The sequence below is a fragment of the Salvia hispanica genome, chromosome 3 (genome assembly GCF_029641045.1).
Source record: "Salvia hispanica isolate PSC_SH4W2 chromosome 3, Shi_PSC_v1, whole genome shotgun sequence".
Taxonomy (NCBI): Eukaryota; Viridiplantae; Streptophyta; class Magnoliopsida; order Lamiales; family Lamiaceae; genus Salvia; species Salvia hispanica.
The window spans coordinates 58,239,657-58,258,076 of NC_142694.1; the positions used below are offsets into that span (position 1 = coordinate 58,239,657).

The 18,420-nt window shown below is 36.0% G+C and overlaps 1 pseudogene across 1 annotated transcript; it reads left to right on the forward strand.

Moving 5' to 3' along the window:
• The first annotated feature begins 8,578 nt into the window (after positions 1-8,578).
• On the forward strand, positions 8,579-16,048 carry LOC125214728 (uncharacterized; annotated as a pseudogene). Its single transcript, XR_007175164.2, has 3 exons — positions 8,579-8,864; positions 9,784-9,872; positions 11,250-16,048. The product of XR_007175164.2 is annotated as an uncharacterized LOC125214728 (transcript).
• The last annotated feature ends 2,372 nt before the right edge of the window (positions 16,049-18,420 follow it).

Below are 18,420 nucleotides of genomic sequence, written 5' to 3' on the forward strand. Positions count from 1 at the left end.
AATATGTATTATGAAACCCATAATACATAATGTCAATTGGAATTCGAATTGAATTGGAATTGGAATTCGAATTGAATTGGAATTGGAATTCTATAGAATTGAATTGGATGGAATTGAATTCTAATTCGGGTTTTAATCTATCAAAAGAAGGGCTTAAGTACAAAAATACAAACCAATTATCAACCATCAGATCCATATGTGAGTGGCCACGATTTGTTGTTTAAATTATTTCGTTTGAGTCATAATAAAAGCAAAATGCGTCATGTGAAGGGTATTTTCGGTAGAGTAAATAAGTGGAACCGTCATTACCGTTTTTAGTGGGCGGATTTAATGGTAGTGTTTACTGCAATGCTAAAATCACTCATTTATTGAAATCCCCCAAATCAAACGGCTTAAATCCCAAAATCAGAGACCCAAAACCTAAACCACTCTATCTCTCGCTTCTCCAATCAACCAAAACCCTCTTCGCATACTATTCTTCAGCAATGGTGAATACACGCTTGGCCGGAGCGGCCAAGGATGACGGAAAAGGTCAGCAAGGGTTTATAAATCCCTAGTTTTCGAGAATGTGCAATCCGAACTGACGCAGTGTTCGTTTGTGTTGGTACCGCCAAAAGAAACAACGAAAATTTGTATGTTGTCTAAAATATTTGGGTCATTTTTGTTCGAAATATATTTGAATTTTCATTTGACAAATCTTTCGTGTTGGTGTTTGTCTTCCTAAACAGCGACTGCAACTATTCCACATGCGTCAAATGAAAAGGCTGCTGGAAGCAATAACCCAAAACAAGGTTAATGTGTTATTTTTAGGTTATTATTATGCAGTAGGTTATTATGGTTTTCTACGCTGAAATAATGTATTCTGTCTACAAATTGAGTTCAACTTAGGATCACATACTTGGACTGCCGTAGTGGATGTTTCAAAGGCTGTTAAAAGTTAATGCTAAGCTACACAAATAATGAATGAGGTCATAGCTTTGACTATTTTGTGTCATAGTTCAGAAACATTGATTGTTGCAATTTTTTTATTTTTTTTTTTAAATTGGAATGAACAGAGTTTAGTGTTATAGATTGTTTGAGGTTATTCCACAACATTTTTAGTTTTTTAAGTAATTGTTAGTTTCTGTTTACATCATTTTAGGGCATGCTTAATATCATAACATAAAAAACATATTAAGAATGACCTATGTGTTGTCTAAACAGGCCCTATGTAATTTAAAAGTCTGGATTTGAAAAATACGATGTCATTTTTAGATCATTTTAGGTCATGCTATCTATTATGCCCTCAAAAGACTAAGAATGACTTCATTTATCTGTACAGGTATTGTGGTAGAGAATGTTGATGCAGCTGAATTACAAGAATGCGAAGATCGACATAGAAAAGATGATAGCAAACTACGCTCTTAAGCAATTGTTGTGCCATAAATCAAAAGACTGAAACTTTGTTTCATTTTTTATAGTTTACCACTGTTTTAAATTAAGGATGTTTAAACAGTTCAGCTTTACATATTTGGATGGTGTTTTAGAAATGACATTGGATGTTATTGTTTCTTCAATTTATATATGAATACCACTCATTTTTTTAGTGTCAAACAAGCTTTTTATGTCATACTCTATGTGTGTTATGGTCATGTTAGCAAAAAAAGAGAGAAACGTAAAAATAATCAAACATGCCATATTTGTGTGTGTTTTGCGACTAATGAATATTCAAGTAGTCAGTATGAGTACACCCATGATAAATTTATGTCATAGAAAATGCAACTTATATTCATTGTGAGAATTACTCCACAATGTCATACTATTGCCAGTTTGTGTCATACTAATTAAATTTTCGAGTCATTACAAAATATTTGGGTCATAATAAATGAATATTTGAGTCATAGTATCGTATGGTTAATTTGTGTCATAATAAACCAACATTAGGGTCATTATATAACAGTAAGGAGTATCAGAATGCATCATACAAATCTGATCGAAATGTTCGTATCAAACAAACTTAAGTAAAGTACACGATTATATGTCGCAATGTTTGTAATGCTTTCCTCGAGTTTCTTGTAGTCGAAATACCATATGATGAAAGTTACTTCATACATTGGGTCATAATAAATGAATATTTTGGTCATAGCATCGTGTGGTTAATTTGTGTCATAATAAACCAACATTCGGGTTATTATATAACACTAAGGAGTACCAGAATGCGTCATACAAATCTGATCGAAATGTTCGTATCAAACAAACTGAAGCAAAATACACGATTATTCTCATGTTTTTGATATATTAAAAAAACTCAATATTAATACGGACGAAGAATACACAAATGAATATTTGGGTCATAGCATCTTATGGTTAATTTGTGTCATAATAAACAATATTCGGGTCATTATATAACACTAAGGAGTACCGGAATGCGTCATACAAATATGATCGAAATGTTCATATCAAACAAACTGAAGTAAAAAAGAGAATACATGGTATCAAACTTCAGAATTTCTTCTAGACCGCCGCTTTTCTTCTGAGAAACGATGGTATAGAGTATTAACTCACAGTATATATGGGATCTGGCAACGACGGCGATGGAACAGATTGATACAAAAAGATATGATAAACGATGGTATAGAATTAAAAATGAAACACAAATGGAACAAATTGATGCAACGACGAAATCTGGAAACTAATTGCTCAAGAATAATAAATCTCCATGGAAATAAGTCTGATGGAAGATGAATGGAAGATCGTCTGAAGAATATGGAAGATATAAAGGAGTTGAAGTTATGGAATGTTAATTTATGACTCACGTAGATGATTTTGAGAGGCAACATTTTAATAATTTCCATAATGTGAGAATGATAAGAACAGAAATTACAAGATGAAAGACACGGCGATGGAGTGTACAACTATATTAACAACATTGATTAATAAGAAAACTAATTGATTGAATATAACAAATCTTCATGAAAAGAAGTATACTTGAATATTAATGGGAGATCGGCTGAAGAAGATGGAAAATACGCAGGAGTTGAAGATGGTGAATGTTAACTCCAAAATCACGCTAACATTTGTTAATAGAAGAGAAAGGTGCATGATTATAGGTAGGGATGTCAATGTAGCCCGCAACCCGTGGGCCGGCCCGAATAACCCGCCAAATTTACAGGATTAGGGTTGAAAATTTCTAGCCCGATAAAATTACAGTCCGACTAGCCCTCACCCGATTAGCCCGCAACCCGTTAGGGCCAGTCCCGAAAACCCGATGGGCTGACCCGGAAACCCGATAAAATTTCTATCGTTCTATTTGTTCGACTCTAATTCGACACTTCATTGGTTATTTTATGGTATAGATTACTAAAAAAATTACTTTTAATTTTATATATTAAATATATAAATTATATATTAAATTTTTATTAACATAATAATAGATATATAAATTAGAAACTTCAAATTCACTAAAAAATATATTTAGATTTCTAAAACATGCTTTAAAATTTCTTAATGTTTATGTTTTATTTTGCATAAATCTCAGATATTAGTATATGATCGTGTTTATGTCTGAGTTTAAGCATATATCTCAAATATATCATAATTAAATATTTTACTCCCTCCGTCCCATAAAAGTTGAGACAAAACTTTTGGCCACGGAGGTTAAGAATTTATATTAAATAAATAGGAGAGATGAAAAAAATAGGAAAGATAAGAGAGAGTAAAATAAATGATGGAATAAAAAAAGAGTGATTAAATGTTTTGTCTTTTGTTAAAAAAAGAAATGACTCAACTTTGTTGGGACGGACTAAAAAGGAATACAACTCAACTTTTATGGGACAGAGGGAGTACATTTTATAAATATAACTAATTTTCACCATTATTTATTGGATTAATCGCATGTTAATTTTATCGGTAGCAACCTGATTACCCCGTTGGGCTAGCCTGAAACCCGAGCTTTTAGGGTTAGGGTTGAACTTTTATAACCCGAAAAAAATCACAACCAGATTAGCCCGCACCAGATTAACCCGCAACCCGAATAGGGTTGGCCCCAAAACCCGGTGGGCTGGCCCGATTGACATCCCTAATTATAGGGATTGCAATAACAACTGGATGGAAGAGAATGACATTAGTAACCTTTTAGTATTTGAAGTGATTAAAATAATAATACTTGAAAAATAATTAAAGCCGTCAGATCTTCTAATCATAAGATTAACTCACCTAATCTAATGGTCTAAATGCGGTCTATATTTCTTGATTTAATGGGATACTTGTTTTGATCAAAATCCTACTATGTTAAAGTATATATATATATATAAGTTAACTAACTAAGTAAATCAAAAGTTTTTCTTATATTCCAAAGACAAAAAATGAATAGAACTAATAATAGAAGCAGTGATGATTACTTATATAATTTAAGATACTTTATATATAAAAGGTAAAAGGTCTCAACAATACATTCAAAGCTACTATTCTTCATAAACTAAGTCTACTAGATTAAACATAACATACTCAAATTCAAACAAAGTTCAAATTGAAATACAACAGTACTTATAAAGTTGAGCTTTAGTATAACTAGTGTTAACCCACGTGCGATGCACGAAGAAATATTTTTTCATCATATGATTTTAAATTGTTAATTAATTAATTAAAATGAGAAACAACACAACCTATAAGATTTAAAAATAGAAAAATATACTAAATAATGACAATTCAACAAATATATACTCTCAATTCATTTTACACCTAAAGACATAAAATTAAACATATTTAAAATGGAATCAAGACAAACACAATTATTTGGACAATAATAAAAGACTATGTCAAGTGTTGGCACTTTTGAAAAATACATTAAACCAATCATTCGTATAATATAAATCACTTTTGAAACAAAATAATAAATCAACATCTCATAATATTCAAAATGCCAAAATTATGACTATAAAAAAATTCAAATAATAAACTATACAAAAAAATTATTACATTGATTGTTTGAATTAATATTATTATATTAATAAAGTATAATGATAGCCCTTTTTTAATGTTGGAGTGTTTATCTTTATTTATTGCACTTTTAAACATTGTTTATTCTTAATACTGCAAGTTTTCTTTTTGTAAAAAGATACTTCCCTAATAAAATACTCCACTATATACCTTGTAAACCAAAATTTGGTAGCATATTGCTTTATTTTGTTTGAACAACTAATTGTTTGATTAACTCGATTTTTTGCTAGGCTTAATTATGTCATTGCAAATACATATATACTTATATATACATGAATTTATTAATTCATCATAACTGATAAAATATTAGTATTTTTTATGATACCACTTAATATAATTATAGCGCTAATGATAACATAAATATACAAAAATAATAAATTGTGTAAAGATGAAGATAGAAACTATGCATGTTAAGGATGTTACAATTCTTCCCTCTCTAAGAATTGTAAGAAATACTGCGATAAAATTCGCGAATCATAAAAACGCGAGATGAAACGACTTCCTCCTAACGTATACAACATCTCAAACACGCTAGGCATCGATGAACTTGACGGAGCTCCAAAATCGAGCAATACAATGTTCCTAAAATGTACGATAAAATGTTGAGAGCTTGAGAGAGAATGGAGAATGGTTTTGTTGGTGTGTAATTTATCCACAACTCAATACCTTTTATAGACATAAAATAACACGAGAGATCATAGAATTAAAATATTATAAATGATAAAATTAAGAAAATAGAGTTACAAAATTTGTTAATGGCTTAACCGTTTCATATTAAATTATAATTTGAGCATGAGTTTCCAAATTTGAATGACACGTTGTTTCTTCATCATTTGGCCATGAAGTCTAAATTGTAACCGCCTCATTTAAACTAAATTAAATTTAAATATATATAATTTTTCGTCACTTGTAAGGGTTTGTAATTAGCATGATTGGCAGTTACAAATTAAAATCATAACTTAATTATATAGACCCCAAAATTTATAAATATTTAAAAATCGACCCAAAACTTATTAATATTCAAAATAAAGCTAAAATTCGCCTTTTATATATGTATAGATAAGCACCACAAAACATTGAACCAAAAAACCAATTCTATTACATATTTAGTTTCATAAGCACGACACTAAAAGTTACGCCTATTTTGATAATGAAGAAACATAGCTTCGACTAGACTATCCCTAAATTTAGTCCACTCATTACTGAGTTAAACAACTGTAATTCGATCTGAGTATTGAGTCTCTTCCGCATTATGATAATCACCCGACAAAATTGGTTGAGTCTGTTCCCCCTCATTATGATCATCACCTTGTTGAATAGCTCTAGTGTGAATCTTAACATCCACTTCATCCAACAATGGACCATTAGGTGCTTCTACTCGAACAAGATTGTGAAGAATAGCACAAGCATTGATGATCTTCACATGCATTCTGACATAAAAAAAGATACTTCTAAAAATTTTCATTGTTTTTTGAATAACCCAAATGTTCTTTCTATCACATTTCTAGCAGTTAGCATGTCTCAGGTTGTATTACGCCTACGTTTCAAATAGCTATACACCTATTTTTTCCCCATGGTTTCCCATAGTAAAGGTGTAACCTCTCTTGTCCTATTAAAAGCAATTTATTTAAAGGGAAAAAATACTTGCTATTTTTAATTGCCTTGTACCACTTTTAATTAGTTGTGCATTGACAAACTAATAAATGCTTTTAAATAAAGCTATATACACTGCACCTGGGATTGTATGTTGTGCTCTGATTTGAGACGACTCCATTATATCTTATGTTTTAATATTCATATTATATTCATATATGTATTATATTTATATATGAATCAAATGAAAGAGTACTGAAGTGTCCACGTGTCATAGTTTCATTAGCCACGTGGGCAGTGAGTCAGTGTACGAGTGGACAAAAGTGCCAAGTGGGAAAAGTTTATCACTTAAAATCATCGTCTTGCTAGCGAGTTTGCAATACTAGACCCATTCTTGTATAAGGGTCGGCTTGCCTTGACGACCCCCGCGCCAACTACGTCCTTGCACCTCGAATGTGGCACGCACGGCACGCTCCTTAACTTCATCATGTAAGCAAGGCAACGCCCCGCGCAAGAACGTCCTCGTGACAGAAGGGTTCTCGGTTTTTGGGGAAGCTTCGGACCGCGTTCCACAGCTTTACACTTTGCCAATTTGTGGCTAACTCTCTTGGTTGGTTGGAGGTAATTCCTAACTTCGTCCATTCCCGTTATTACTTACGGTTTCCCTATGGCTTCTCAGGAACAGGGATGGAGCAAGGCCACGTCTAAGAATAATAACAAGAAGGACAAAGAGAAGGAGACACACGAGATGATGAAACAACAATATGCGGACTATCTGCATTCAAAGAATGATGGGTTCGATGACATCAACGATTTTGATGATGACGAGGGGTACGTACCCGAGACCCCAGTGGAGCTAGGGAATGAGCCTCTTGTTTCTGATAATGTTGCCCCTTGTTTCTGAACCCTAAATAATGTTGCCGGCGAGACCACTGTAAACGCTGAACCGGGAGTTAAAGAGCTGGCAGCCTATGCGGCAGGCTCAGGAGAGGCAGAGAGTTTGAAATTGATCCGAGGTACCATAAACAAGATCTCGCCCTCCTTAAATTCGATATCTTGACAAAGGACCGGCTGTTCCTCGACGAACAAGACATCATGCCGGTGACCCAAGGTTAGGGAACATGCCTCTTGGGCAGATTCACGGGGGAAAGGAAACCATCTACGACCTCACAAGAAGATGGCCATGCAAATCTAGAGTCACCTTTCACCGGAGGGTTGGCTCTGCTTCCAATTTGGATGTGAAGAAGATCGGGAGATCGTACGACAAAGTGGACCTTTCGATATTTTTGGCATCCCACTTGTGCTCCAACCAATGCCCAAAAATTTCGACCCGAACATGGAGCCGGAGGTGAACATCCCACTATGGGTGAGGCTTGTTGATCTCCACATGAAACTCTGGAACTTTATGGCAGTCAGCAAGATAGCGTCGTGCATCGACACGCCTCTCTCCACAAACTTTGCCACCTTGAGAAGGGAGACCTTCGACGACCCGCGTGTAACATCTAAAAAATATGATCCTAGATGAAAATTGTTTTTTTTTAGAAAACCAAGGAATCAGGATTTCTTTTCAAATAATTCAATATGAAAATTATTCGACAAATAGACGGGAAATTTCACAATATGAAGGCCAAACGTATTTGTAATATCCCAGAGTTAAATTAGAAATAGAATTGGGAAATCTAAGATTTAGTATATGTTTTTCTTGTATGTATCTTTATGTGCATAAGAATGTCAACATGTGGAAAAGAAGAAAAGTAATAGTTAAGTATAGGAGAAACAAAATAAAGGAAGAATTGTAATATTCCTAAGTTAATTTATTTATTTATAGTTAGAATTTAATAAATAGTGGGTCTTTTATTAGTCATATGTTCGAATTAGGAAAATAGAAAATTAGAAAAGGAGATAAATATGAGAGAAAGAAAAAATGGGGAAAAATAAAAGAATGGAAAGTTGATGACTAAGTTGGAAAAAAAACGTATCACAGGGAAAATTTAGCAAGAAGAAAAAGGATAAAGAAAAGAGAAAAGGTTTAGAGGTGGATTTAAAAAAAAAAACCCATCCTTCTCCTCTATCTTTGGCTCTCTCTCTCACGCTAACTGCCTCCCTCTCTGTAAAAATTTGATAACTCCTCTACTCCCTTCGATCAGTTACCATGACAACTCCGGCCCCTCCACTATGATACGAGTAGCACACACCACCAATCGCAGCTCTCAATTTCCCCTAATTTCTCTTAATTTTGGAGCTTAGATTGCAAACCCACCTCCACTTAGCTTCCAAAATAGTTGAAATTAAAGGTTATATTCTTTCACACCTTGCTTAATCTTGTTTCTGAGCATAGTATTGATGATAGTTGGATTGAATTTAAAGCCCAAAGTTGAATATGAAGAAGCTTTAGTTTTTGCTTTTTGTTCTAGCTTGATTTTCGAATTTTGATAGAAAGTGTTGATGAAATATAGTTCTATTATTGATTCCTTGCATGTTTAGAATATGAAAACAGAACTTAATTAGCGTTTCTATAGGATGCAAAAATTAGGGTTCATAGAATTGGGGGTTTTGTATTTTTGATGATTTTGTGTAAATTGGTTATGAAAATATGCAATTAAGTTTATGCTTTGATAGAAAAGGCATGAAAAGGATGGAAAAATCTGATTTTGAGGATAGTATGTGACATTAAGCTCTTGATATTGAGTTTAAAGCTACCTTCTTGATGGTTTTGATATTGTATAATGTTGGGGCTGATTTGTTGTGAAGTTTGATGTTATTTGTTGATGCTTAAGCAAGCTGAAATGTCTTAATAAAGAGATGGTGAAAGGGGTTAAGTCGTTGGTGGACATCAAAAGATTTTAGTTATGAGTTTAGCTTCAATATGCCAAAATTTTGAGTTTTACTTTAAAATAAAGTGGTTGTCCCATATTTGAAAAATTAGATAGGTTTATTGTATGGAGAAAAATGGTATTGTGAAGTTTACAATTTTGGGACAGCCGAGTATAGCTCTCTTTTTCTAGATTTATTGAAGAGTATTATCGAAACTCTTTATTTCTTTATAGTCTAAAAGTAGTTAGATGCTTTAACATGTATATACGCTTTTAATGACTTGTTCTGCGATGAAGGGAATAGTATAAAAAGGGAAATATATAGATGTGATGATTTGATTTTTACTTGTGTTTTAAATGTTTATTTATAAATTGTATATGTGGTTACTTGAAAACATAGGAGAACCAGGTTCCAGTGCAAATAACAAAGGAGATGACAAGATCATGGAGTAAATGAATAAATACATGGAGTTTTATTGATCTGTACAGGTAGTGTATGTGTATTCATAATTTATTGACTTTAACTTGATATATATATTACCACGTGTGTTTAGGTGATCGGTGTTCTATTCTGTGCGCTTGAACTTAAGGAAGTATTTGAAATATATGAGACTTCTCTAAGTCTATGTGATATTGTGGAATAGTTGAATAGTGATCAAAGTTTTTGTGGACTGTATAATTTAATGTGGATATGACAGGAACATGAACGGTATATTGAAAGGTAAGATGGTGGAGATTGTTGGTTTCATAGATTGAAATTGTGAATATGCATATGATATGCAAAGCAGTTTAAATGCTTTTATACGTTGAGCGATGTGATAAAAGATGTGAATATATGCGTTATGCCCCATTGCTTCAGTGAGTCACAGGGTATAGTTGGCATGCCATAGGACAACAATACTGCACATATGTTTGATCATTCGTCTTCTGGATAACCGAAGCGATGATCCACAAGATATGTCGACAGATGATATGTTCCCTATACGGGTAATATGTGACAGATGCCTTATGATAGGCCATATGAGAGAGGTACAACATCTTATAGTACCTCATACAGATAGCATCTGGTAGTACCTAATACAGATGTACATGACAGATGCCCACATCGACATCGGGCTATCTATAGTGTCCGTGTACCTGTGTCCATCACTAAGCATAACTTGGGGCTAAAATGTGTTAACTATTTGAGAAATGATAGTTGTGCTTTCACATTTATTAGATGATTATGATTGTTTCAAAGTATGTATATTGCCTTGACTGCTGAAAGAAAGTGACAGGGACAGGATTATGTGTTATATCGTGCTATATGTGCTAAAGAAATTATCAATATGTTATGAATGACTCAGGTTATATTCTCTATTAATTAATGAGAGAAAGTGATAAAGTGACAAGAGGATGATATGTTATATGATGATGAATCTGCCAGGTAACATGTTGTTGTCGAGAGTATAGTTTGATTGTTAAGATTATTGTGGTTGACAAGTATCATATTATTATTTCAAAGTGCAACCTATTTGTTTATACAATTATACTTGTTCTACCACTTCTATGATCCGACAGATTTATTTGGTGGAAAATATGATTTGGTTAACAGGTTGCTAGTATACTAACGTTGAAAGTACAGTTTTTTTTTTAGGATTATGTTTGATATATGATTTGATAGAATTAATAGTATATGAAATGATATTTTTGATTGATATCAGATTGGGAGATTGAGATTTAATATAAATAGATGTTGAACGACTTTTCAGGTAACAAAGCTATTAATTTGTGATAGTGTTGTCGATGGAAATCTTAGGGAATATATTTGGGAATGCGGTTTCACTACGAGCTTAAGCTCACCTCCATTTCTCTTCCCTTTTGCAGAGTATAGTGGCGAGAGATCTCGCTAGATGGGCAGTTGTGCGTGTCAAGTCATTGTCTTATTTGTCGAGGAAGTTAAAGTGGTTTGGACGTGGCATGTTCAAGTTGAGGATATGTAGATATATTAATTGCTAGTTTTCTTTGTTGTAGCAGGTTGCAATTAATGTAAGTGTCCTTAGAAAAAAAAAACACACAGTAGGAAAGACTTATTCATAATAAGAGGTGAACATATAAAAAATGTGACACTAATTATTCATTTTCATAAAACGAGTAAGGGGTGTTGCACTGCGAGTACAGATCATTGTGAACACAACTCGGCTGCTGAAAACCAAAATTGATATTCAGATGCCATCTGGGCTTATTGAACAAAAGATTGAATATGAGTTCTTCCCCAAATACTGTAATGGTTGCAAGATGTACGAGTATTTCGTGGATGATTGCCGTGAGCGGCACAAGGAGTATATCTAGAATGGTTTTAACCATGCCAAAATTAGGGAATGGAGAAGAAGTAAGTCGCGACCCCGTCTTCAACATAGTGCTGGGCCCTAGCTCAAGGAAGAGGGAAAGATGGGCCGCAACCGAAAGCTTTTGCTCGCAATGGGGACCAGGCTGGCCGCCCTGGCCAATACGAAAGGGCTAGGTCCCGCTCAAGGCCAAGACAAAAGCAACAGTGGAAACCTACCCTACCAGTGCCCTTTATCCTGTCCTGGTCCTCATCACAAGCACGAATGAAAAGAATGTTGGCGACCCTCCAAGGCCTGATTCAAATACTAAGGGATCCGATGAGATTCCTAAGTCTCCAAGGCGAGAAGAAGTTCAGCACAATGCCGGGGAAAATGAAGAGGACATCCCCAAGATACCTAGATCACCTAACAGGTTCGAGATGCTAGCTGAGGATGGGACGGAGCCGAAAGGGAATACTGATGGCGCTCTTGAGGCGCACATGGAGTTAGTTAAAAACATTATTGATGCGATCCCACCTATCCTTGGCGGCCAACAAGGTAGCGATCCTTCTCAGGATCCGACACCGTTTGTGAACTCCGACAGACGCCTCCGTAACAGGAGTCGCGATCCTAGGAAACAACGGGGTGGAGAAAAGAGTGATGTGACTACGGTCGTGACAACAACTGTAGATCCCTTGGTAGAGGAAGTTGATAACATGGCTGATGATGCCGTGGTAACAGTTGACAAGAGGGTTGGCTCCCCGCCAGGCACGGGGGGTAATAAGAAGCACGTGAAGCACACGGCGGGAGGTCCCCATAAGGCTGGGAACTATGGACCTGTTGTGACAACAAATAGTGATGTTGTTGTCATGAGACAGACACGGCTAGTGATCAACGGCCTGACGAACAGGATGCTGAAGCAGTTGGGCGCTTGAGTCGGGCTGAAAGGGGAGGAGACTCTATCAAACGAAAGAAATCGAAATCAAGATATAAATCCAAGGGCAAGAAAAATGGGGACGATAAAGATATCCCCTCCAATTAGGAGGATGGTGTAGAAGATGACCCTGGAGCTTTCCAATGATCGTTGCAACATGGAATATTCGGGGATTGCAGCAACTTCCCACTCAAGCTGCAGTCGTTGATTTTGTGAAACAACATAAAATCGACATCTTGGGACTTTTGGAGACGAAGTTGACAAGTGACAACTACAAATTCTTTCTTCAAAACAACTTCAAAGATTAGGAAGTGGTGGATAAAGTGGAGCTGAAACCGACCCTCGTGGAGGAGCAGAGCGGGGCAAGAAGTTTAAGGCCCACCTCAAGTTTAATTTCAAGGAGTACAGTGAGCTCTTAAAAAGAGCCAAGAAGGCAGCAGAAGACCTTGCCTTGATGCAAAAATTGGCAGATGTCGACACGACAAATGTTGCTTTGAGGAACCAAATCAACAAACAGAAAAAAACGGCCTACCTACTGAATTCGGAGAGGGAGTATTACATTCAAAAGGCTAAGTTCAAACACTCAATTTTGAGTGATCGGTGTACTTCTTTTTTCAATTCCCTTGTTAATAGAAACAACTCACGGAACTACATTGCCTTTTTGCATAGGAGTGATGGCTCTATTACATGGGATCAGGAGGTGATAATCAAGGACTTCGTGGATTACTATTCAGCTCTCCTTGGCACTAAAAAACAAGCGGCCCCATTGATCTCGGCATACTTCGTAGGGGCGCCCTCGTGAACAATGAGGACTGCAGCCACTTAGTATGGCCCATCATGAGGTAGAGATCAAGGTTGTTATCCTCGATATCGGAAATGACAAGGCGCCTGGCCCCGACGGCTACTCATCGGCGTTCTGCAAGAAGCAGTGGGACAGGGTGGGCACCAATGTGATTAGAGCGGTCAAGTAATTCTTTGATACAAGCCAGCTGTTGAAGAGCCTAAACACGACGGTGGTGTCATTGATCCCAAAGACGGCCATTAACCCCAGAGTGGGCGACTTCCGACCTATATCATGCTGCAACATTGTGTACAAGATCATCACGAAGATCCTGTCTATAAGAATGTCTCCGTTACTTGGCAAACTTGTTGATCTTTCACAATCGGCGTTTATTCCTGTAACAGCCCAGGTCGCCGCCTACGTGATATTGTCCGCTTTGGACCATGCCGAATGCATGCCATCCTCGCGGTTTTAAAGCGCGTCACACAAGGGAAAGGTATCCCAGCCCATTTATATAGTTATTCGTTCTCCTCTTCGTCCGATGTGGGATTTGCCTAAGGTAAGTGTATGTCGTGTGCATGACAACTCCAGGAAGGAGCATCATGGACAATATTCACCTTGCCCAGGAGCTGATGCGCGGCTATGAGAATAAGAAGAATGCCCCAAAGTGTGCTGTGAAGATCGACCTCCGCAAGGCATATGACACAGTGGATTGGGACTTCCTTAGGTCCATTCTACATGGACTTAATTTCACACGAAGTTTGTCTTTTGGGTAATGCAATGTGTCACGACCCTGCAGTTCTCGATTGCTATCAATGGGAGTCCCCACGGTTTCTTCCCGGGCAAGAGGGGTCTTAGACAGGGAGACCCCATGTCCCCCACTCTCTTCATTTTTTGCATAGAATATTTATCTCGCTTGTTGGCTGCCCGTACAACGGGCTCTAACTTTAATTATCATGCGAAATGTGAGAGGCAAAAGATAACGCACCTTGCCTTTGTTGATGATCTTATGCTTTTTGGGGGTGATTACATGTCTATGGAGATTTTAGCAAATACTATGGAAGAATTTTCGAGGTGCTCGGGATTGGAGATCAATAAAGATAAATTTAACCTTTTTACAAGGAAAAATTACCTTCTCGAGACTTGGAAGAAATCAAGACCATATTTGGATTCCCATTGGGGACCCTACCAGTTAGATACTTAGGAGTGCCATTGGAGTCAAAGAAGCTGAACATTGTGCACTACTCCCCGTTGATTGAGAGGATTACTTCTCTCACGAAGAAGTGGACAAGTAAAAACCTTTCTTATGCCGGGAAATCTGAACTTGTGCGATCTGTATTGCAGGTGTCGAGTTTTACTGGCTCCAAGTTTTCCCACTACCGGCAAACGTGCATGACCATGTTATCTCTATCTGTCGGGAGTTCCTATGGGGCACGAAATATGGCCCTATCGGATGGAGTGAACTTTGCCTACCAAAAGACGAAGGAGGACTTGGTTTCCGAGACCTAGGGGCATGGAACAAAGCCCTCTTGACGCGCTACCTCTGGAACATCCATGTGAAGAAGGACTCCCTATGGATTAAATGGATCCATCGTGAATTTCTCATCAACAGGACAATTTGGGATTGAAGGCCAAGCCGTGGGAATCTCCATTTTTCAAGAGGCTACTGGAGATTAGAGACACAATGCTTGCCGACCTTCATAGAAGGAAGGTAATTAAATTGTGGGAGAAATGGTATGCAACGGAGGGAGTTGTGGAAGCCTACGACTGGTTTAGGCCCAAGGGAGAAAGAAGATTATGGCACAGATTCGTGTAGAAGGACTTTGTCCCTCCAAAATACTCCTTCACGACGTGGCAGGTTACCGACGAGGGACAGATTTGGGTTTAAGAACATTGACCAGCGGTGTCCCCTCTGCTTGTCGAGTACTGAGTCCGTTGACCACCTATTCTTCAAGTGCGACAAAACGAGGGAGGTTTGGAGAGTTATCAAGACGTGGTTGAGATTGAGAAGAATTATCACTACCATACCGAGCGCAATCAAGTGGATCATCAAAGAGAGAAGTGGCGTGGCCGTTATTCGTAAAGCAAGGAGTTTTGCACTCATCACTATGGTCAGCCTTATGTGGAGAGCCCAGAATGCAGTCATCTTCGACCTGGCTGTCTTCGAGCCAAAGCATATTATTTTTGAGGTGAAGAGGATTACGTACTCAACGTTGTATTCTGTGTACTCGCACGAGTTTGTGCAGGAGCACCTTGGAGTGTGAGCTTGTTGTGCCTCGCATGTATACTCTTTTTCCTCTTAGGGATTTTTTCCCATTGGATTTTATCCCTAAGAGGTTTTAACGAGGCCCGACCTCTAATCAATTGGAGGTAAGTGTGAGGACAACGAGCATGGAACAAGGCATCATCAATGGGAAATCGAGATAAGAAATGAATCGAGAGGATGATATTCGATGTGGACCTACTACGAATGGCCTTAGATGTGGCATTCTTTACTGTTATTGTCTTACATAGGTATTCTTTGTTCGAGTTTTGTTGTACGTTGTTTTTTCCATCATGGGGTTTGCCCCCAAAGTCAACCCCCCCCCCCCCCCCCCTCCCCAATCGGCCCACTAGCTTCGGCTAGTCGGCATATTTCCCTGCGGTATGCCTGAATATGCTTGTTTTTATTTAAGTTCTTTTAATTCCATTTATGATTCATCAAAAATAAAATAATAATAATAATAATAATAAATAAATAATAATAATAATAATAATAATAATAATAATAATAATAATAATAATAATAATCTATACAATATATAAAAGGAGAGTTTTGGGGGTATTTAGGGAAATAAGAGGAATTTTAGGGATATTTAGGGAAATGGCCATTTAAAATAGATATTAAATAAATTAAAAATATATATTTTGCAAATTATAGGAATAGACGTATAGATATGAAAAACCAATATATGGATTAGTTTGTTATGCCTTCAATAAAATGAAAACTGTCGTGATTTAATTTGTTATCAATTCGAAATATTTAATATTCCTAATTATAATATTTGTAACTGTCATCTTATTAAGAAATTGCATTACTAATGCTTACCCCACAAACTTAAGCCGCCTCTCCAAAATATGGCTTTTAGGCCTGTCAAATCGGGTATCCGCGGATACCCGATCCGAAAATTTCGGGTATCTGATCCCGAATTTCCCAAAATCTAATATTCGATACCCGATCCGAAAATAATTTCGGTTACCCAAATACCCGACTCGGGTATCCAGTCCCGATAAATCGGGTATCCAATCCCGATTTTATATTTTATTTTTATTATTTTTTAAGAAAATTAAAAATTCATAAGTTATAACATCCATTATTCATCCATAATAAACATCACAATTCAAATATTAATCCTAAATTTGACTTAAAAGTGAAGGATTTTGAGAGTATATTTAATTATTTAATTTTTTAAAATAAAAGAATGAATATTTAATTTATTAAATTAATTAAAAATTAAAAAAATCGGGTAATTCGGGTAATTTGGGTATACCCGATCAGATATCGGGTAACCCGATATCCGATAATCCAAAAATCTTATACCCGAACCCGATCGCGAAACCCGAAAAATCGGATATCGGATATCCAATTACCCGATATTTTGGGTTTGGATATCGGGTATCCAATATCCGATATCCATTTTGACACCCCTAATGGCTTTTGTTAGTTGGTTATTTAATTTCCATAGTTAGTGGATTAGTGGTATAGTTAGTGATAACACAATAACATATAGCCAAATAAAAACAAGACTTGAAAATAAAATTTAATTGGTTTCTAACTCTTAAATATGTTTCCCAAATATAGTTTTGAGTATTAGAGATGCTAGAGAAAGAACAAATAATTCCGTACTTTGTACGGGGTGGCCCTCTTTGTTGCGGCCGTGCATGAACACGACCTTTCAAATTCTTCTTCGTGTTGTTTATGTTGTTCTCTTTGCATGTCTTTATGGTGGAAGTGATTTATGTTTTGAAGTGTCGAGCTTAATTATGTGATCTTTTTTCCTTTTCTTCGTTATGTTTTGAAGTGTCGAGCTTAATTATGTGATCTTTTTTCCTTTTCTTCCTGTACTATTGTGAAGTGTTGAATGTATAATTTTTTCATGTAGTGCTCTATATGAATATTAGGTTGGTGACAACTCTTATTCATTTGTCTTTCATGGACGTGGTATGGGCGGTAGCAGCTACACGGGAAGTAGGCGATGCGGGAATACTATTAGGGTATGCAACCGGTTTTTTTTTTTTCCTGGCTAAATGCATGCATATCGGTTGTATATTCCATGCTATTTTGCTGTATTTTTGTTGATGATTTTGATCGATTTGACTATCTTCTAATATATTTATACATTATTTTTAGACATGTGTTCGTAATTGATCTTTTGTAGTATAGATCTAAAAGTGATTTAAATGATACGTGATTTGTGTGGAATTTTTAGTTTATACACTTTTTGGTTATATGAGTTTAGAACTTGAAATAATAATATTGTTTCTCATTTGATATATGTGTTATTTTTTTTTCTTTGTTTAATTTTATATTTTTTAACAATTATTTTTTATTTTATATACTATTTATGATTTCAGATTTCATACAATGATATTTTTATGAATTTATAAAATCATTTTACAGTATAAAATAAGTATAAATAAAAGAGAATGGGTCGTGCATCGCATGTGGGTCATACTTAGTACTCCCTCCGTCCCGCTTAAGATGACATGTTTTCCTTTTTAGTTTGTTCAGATGACACATTTCCTTTTTTGATAACTTTCTCTCTCCAATTAATACACTCAACCACTTTTTCTCACTCTTATTAAAATATCCATCTTTCTTTATCTTTCTACTTTAATACTTACATCCACCTTCTCTATCTCCAATTAAACACTTTAACTAATAACTTCTAAAATCTCGTGTCGGCTAAACAATGTGTCATCTTAGTCGGGACGGAAGGAGTAATAATAACTTCGAAGTTCTGACGGATAATTTTT